The following is a 6,000-nucleotide window of genomic DNA, read 5'->3' on the forward strand; positions in this document are numbered from 1 at the left end:
GTTAAAGGACAATGGGGGATAAAAATAAGATCATTGTTCAAATACAAAATGAAAATGTGTCAGAGATCTTGTTCTAACTCCTTCATTGAATGAAACTGCAGGAGTAAAGAAATGGGCTCACAAGAGAATCCAAAGAACAGGCTTATATAAAGACAATCAAATGTAGAAATGACTTTGCTGATAGATGCAAAAATGGCTTCTTCCAAGGCAGAAGTCAATTGCACCTCTATGGACAAGAATTATTTACAATCATTTGTATTACTATTGGTTTTCCACCATTTACAGAATTGTACAACACTTTCGTCAAAGATTCAGAATGGCAAGGAATCTTATAGAATCAGACCATCTGAAAGGGCTCTAGAGAGCACAGAGCAATCTTTTTGCCAATGTCAAAGTCACAGTTTTCCTGACAGGTGTTAGCTTTATCAGGTGTTTTTAGCAATGGATTCTGAGTGGCTCCTAGGGGCTAATGGAAGTTTTCAGGGGGAAGGTGGATAACACTGTATCTCCCAAGGGGCCTCTGGTCCTCAACATTTAGGCTGGGAGGATTGGCTTGCCCACACACCACAACTGATCCCTTCTCTTGAGCAACTCTAGATCCCAAATGACGGTGCCACAGTATCAATGTACAATGAGAATAACAACTGGTGGTGAGTGGCGGTGGATACAGGTCTTGTGTGATTGCTTAATGTTAAAACAAACTTCTCAAATGAATTCACTGTGAGCACATGTCAGTTATTTTAGATTTGCAGCAAGGGAACTGGCAAGGAGGAGGAGCCAGTTCAAAACGTGCTCCCAAGGCACCAGGACTTACTTAAGACAACGGTTTTCGGCAGACTGCTTCACTCCGGGGCTACAAAGCCATTTTGCTTTTGTTGACGGGGTAGGTCACACCTGGGTCCCGAGCAGGCCCTGTTGTCCAGAGATTTCAGGTGCTGTCATTAATCAGAAATAATGAACAAGGCAGCTGAGGCTTCTAATCAGACAATCCCTCCAGAGTGTCAGATGGAGGCCAATTAGCTGAGGCGCCAAGCAACAAAATTCTGCCTTTCCAAGCAGAACATGAGAACAGGGCTTCAGCCTCTTAGCTGTGATGCTAGGCCCCAGTGTCTTGCCTTTTCTCAGGTGAACATTGATCTTTTCTGGCTCCCGGAGCTGGTTCCACCTTAGGAAGCAGTAAACCGGAGAGGTGTTTAAGGGCTCTTTTTTTAATCTAAATTTCTTTGGCCACCATCATTACTCCCCATTCCATGGCCAACAGCCACATTCTTTCTTGGGACACTTCATTCATTCTCAGTTGCTTTGGGGGCACTTGAAGGCCCACGAACAGCACAAATTCCAGCCATTGAGATATTAGAAAGTATCTGGGCAGATGATTTTGAACAAAGAGCCCCTTCCCAGAATGTTTTAGCTTCTGTTCATCCCTAGCTTATGTGCCTTTGTGCAAGGCATACCCAATCTGCCCTACTGTGTGTGTGTATGCTAGGAGGGCATCCTAACATTTTTCTAATAGAAAACAAATAGCCTGAGTACATAATAAATAAAAGTCCTCAGCTCATCCCTATCTTCTTGGAGCATTTTAGGTTTCTTCCTGGAAACTTCCTACAAGCCTGTGTGTACATTACAAAAACACACACAAACAGGTGCACGTTCTATTCTACCTTCTGCTCTGAAAGTTGCATTTTTATGTAACAATAGATCTTGGCCACCAGGTTCCATCAGCGCTTGTGAGTCTTCCTCATTCTTTCTGCCTAGTGTTCAACCGCCTTTGGTTGGCTGGGCACTCGTTGCTTGTTTGCTGTGTATATGGCTTGAAGTTGTTTGCAAGTGACCCATACTATTTTCCTCATTTCCAGCTTCCTGAGGGATATCCTGCTGCAGCCTCAGAACAGAACACATGTACTTTTCTGCTTAAAAATTAAAAGCCCATGTCTGCCCCACGCCACTTGCATTTTCCTTCTGGCTGCTGCCCTATATAGCTTTCTCTTTCACTATCAGAACTCTTTATTTTTTCCAAAGAAAAATAATCTTTCTTCTGAGGTTATAAAAATGGAAACAATTCAGAATGAAACTGGATCATTGTTTAACCCCCATACACATAAGTAAATTCAAAATGGATCAAAGACCTGAATGTAAGTTATGAAACCATAAAACTCTTAGAAAAAAACATAGGCAAAAATCTCTTGGACATAAACATGAGCAACTTCTTCATGAACATATCTCCCTGGGCAAGGGAAACAAAAGCAAACATGAACAAGTGGGACTATATCAAGCTGAAAAGCTTCTGTACAGCAAAGGACACCATCAATAGAACAAAAAGGCATCCTACAGTATGGGAGAATATATTCATAAATGACAGATCTGATAAAGGGTTGACATCCAAAATATATAAAGAGCTCACGCACCTCAACAAACAAAAAGCAAATAATCCAATTTAAAAATGGGCAGAGGATCTGAACAGACAGTTCTCCAGAGAAGAAATTCAGATGGCCAACAGGCACATGAAAGATGCTCCACATCGCTAATCATCAGAGAAATGCAAATTAAAACCACAATGAGATATCACCTCACACCAGTAAGGATCACCACCATCCAAAAGACAAACAACATCAAATGTTGGTGAGGTTGTGGAGAAAGGGGAATCCTCCTACACTGCTGGTGGGAATGTAAATTAGTTCAGCCATTGTGGAAAGCAGTATGGAGGTTCCTCAAAAAACTCAAAATAGAAATACCATTTGACCCAGGAATTCCACTTCTAGGAATTTACCCTAAGAATGCAGCAGCCCAGTTTCTAAAAGACATATGCACTCCTATGTTTATTGCAGCACTATTTCCAAGAAATGGAAGCAACCTAAGTGTCCATCAGTAGATGAATGGATAAAGAAGATGTGGAACATATACGCAATGGAATATTATTCAGCCATAAGAAGAAAACAAATCCTACCATTTGCAACAACATGGATGGAGCTAGAGGGTATTATGCTCAGTGAAATAAGCCAGGCAGAAAAAGACAAGTATCAGATGATTTCACTCATCTGTGGAGTATAAGAACAAAGAAAAAACTGAAGGAACAAAACAGCAGCAGACTCACAGAACCCAGAATGGACTAACAGTTACCAAAGGGAAAGGGACTGGGGAGGGTGGGTGGGAAGGGAGGGATAAGGGGGGGAAAAAAAAGGGGTGTGTGTGGATAAAATGAGAGTTTCTGTGGCCAGGATTCTCATCAGGCCCTGGTTGACTAGCTCACTGCACACCTACTGGCAATACATGGCTGTTGACTCTATAAAAAGAGTTCCGCCCAGTGCTCTGCACGTGACATGGTGGCAGGGCTGCAAGGCTGCAGGAGAGCAGAGCAGAGGCTAGAGTGATGGCAGCGCCAAGGACAGAGGCCCAGAGGACTGCTGTGTGGGACGACTGTGCAGAGAGGCCCAGAGGATGGCTGTGTGGACAGAGGGTCCCAGAGGCAGAGACTGGCTTGCTGCCTGCAGACTCGCTCTGAGTGAACAGGATTTTAGTGACTGACCTGCCACCTGGAAATAAAGTGGGTATAACCCTTTCACCCCAAGAACGTTTTGCTGTCATTTTCTTTGGTCACACTGAATCCATAGGGAACTTGCCTGGGGCTGAAACCCATTGGCAAGACAATTGGCAAAAGTCGGCAGGGTTCATTGTTGACCAAGGAAAAAGACAGGCTGCCCCTGTGAATGGGGAGACAGTGGATCATCCCCCAATGGGTATGTGGTCTGAGGTGGCTTTCCTCCTAGAGGACTGGGCCCCACCCCAGGACTGGAGGCAAGTGGAGGTGACACCTGAGGCAGTAGGGGTGGCTCTTGATATAGTAAGCAGATCCTTTGAGAAGCAGAGTGCCTGTGAGGCAGCAGGGACTGTGGGTTGGCTGCTTCTCACTGTCTTAAAAAGATCTACAGAGGAGACCCAAGGAATGGTAGCACGAGAACACGAGCTGCAAATGTCTGTGGATTCCCTGAGGAAGGAGATGGCCTTGATGTGGGAGGAGGCAGCACAAGAGCGCTGGCAGCAAGGTGCCATTGGAAGCAAGACAGCAGCGCTAGCCAGGTGTTCTGAAGGAGGAAGAGGCCATCAAGGAAAAGAACGAACTCCTGAGGGAAGCACAGGTGGAGGTGGCATGAGAACGCCCGCTGCGAAGCATTGAGCTGAAGGTAAGAGAGCTTCTGAAGACTGAGCTGGCATTGCTGTGAGGCACAGTAGAAAAAGTAAAGATTGTAGCAGAGGAGGCACTCGGGGGAGGTGAGAGAAAGGTGCCATCAGCTCCGGAAATGGAGGAGCTGGGGAAGGATGAAGGGGTGGTGCCGGAGGCACTGGCCCCTCCTGTATTGAAAGCACGCCCAGTGGTTGTAAAGAAAATAAAGACCCAGCTGCTGAAAGTTCCCCAAGGAGAGGAGCAGCCCCCTCCCCAGGTCGTGGAGCACTCTATGGTCCACCCCTATACTCAGGCTGAGCCGGGGGCTGTGGGACTTAGGGGTGGATGGAACTGCTCTGTCAGGATCAGAGACGGGAAAGCTGTCTTCCCTGACAGTGCAGCCCTCCTTGAGGCAGCGATTACAAAATGCGAGGTGACATGTACAGTAGCTGGAGCAATGAGAACCCAGAAAGAAAGAAGACCTGTTACTCACAGGAGGAATTTGAGGGGCCTCGTGAGGGTTACGAGGACCCAGATGTGGGTTGATTTGATACAGGCAGGAGTAGATGGAAGGAAATTAGACGGGAAGCCAAATAGGATCTTACTGGAGCTATGGCAACAACTGAAACCAGAGCAGCAGTTTCAGCCATTAAGACTAAAGAGGCAGAGGTCAGAGACAGAGCCACGAGTTCTGCCTGTGTGTCTGCAAGACTTTTTGCTGGAGAGGCTAGAGAACAATGTTCAAGCTTCCTTGCACAGGGACCATTGCAGAGGACTAAGGGCACATGGATTGAGAGGAGAGAATCCTGGAGAGGTGGAGTGTAGATAAAATGAGAGTTTCTGTGGCCAGAATTCTCACCAGGCCCTGGTTGACTAGCTCACTCCACACCTGTGGGCAATATATGGCTGTTGACTCTATAAAAAGAGCTCCACCCAGTGTTCTACGTGCGACACGGTGGCAGGGCTGCAAGGCTGCAGGAGAGCAGAGCAGAGGTTAGAGTGGTGGCAGCACCGAGGACAGAGGCCCAGAGGATGGCTGTGTGGACAGAGGGGCACACAGAGGCAGAGAGTGGCTTGCTGCCTGCAGACTCGCTCTGAGTGAACAGGATTTTAGTGACTGAACTGCCACCTGGAAATAAAGTTGGATATAACCCTTTCACCCTAAGAACGTTTTGCTGTCATTTTCTTTGGTCACACTTAATCCATAGCAAACTTGCCTGGGGCTGAAACCCATTGGCAAGACGGGGGACATTACTATTAGCAGACATAATGTAGGGGGGAGGCACAGGGAGGGCTGTACAACACAGAGAAGACAAGTAGTGACTCTATAGCATCTTACTATGCTGATGGACAGTGACTGTAATGGGGTATGTGGGGGGGACTTGATGATGGGGGGAGTCTTAGTAACCTTAATGTTGCTCATGTAATTGTAGATTAATGATACCAAAAAAAAAAAATTCACTGGGACACACTCAAATGATACAAAGGGAGTGAAAATCACCTGCTATCCTGCCACTCAGAAGCTACTGTGTTGGCTACTGTCCTTCCGGGCACACACAGCCATGGGCAACCTTATGTAAGTGGCATCATTCCACACGTGTGGGTTTATACTTCACCACCCCTTCTGCCCCCTCCATCCCCTGCCCCCAATGTGTGGAACATAAAGATTGCTCTGTGGAAGAGCTGTCTATGCTCCTAGACTGCATTCCTAACCTTGACAACCACAGACATCTATCTGCTCAAACTCCAACCTCTCAGTGGAAACCACTCTATGGTCACCAGTGGCCTCCCTGTAGCTAAGTCAGAAACCTGGGACCTTCTTGAAGTTAGTTAGAAGACAG

Source organism: Manis pentadactyla, chromosome 10 (genome assembly GCF_030020395.1).
Source record: "Manis pentadactyla isolate mManPen7 chromosome 10, mManPen7.hap1, whole genome shotgun sequence".
Classification (NCBI taxonomy): domain Eukaryota; kingdom Metazoa; phylum Chordata; class Mammalia; order Pholidota; family Manidae; genus Manis; species Manis pentadactyla.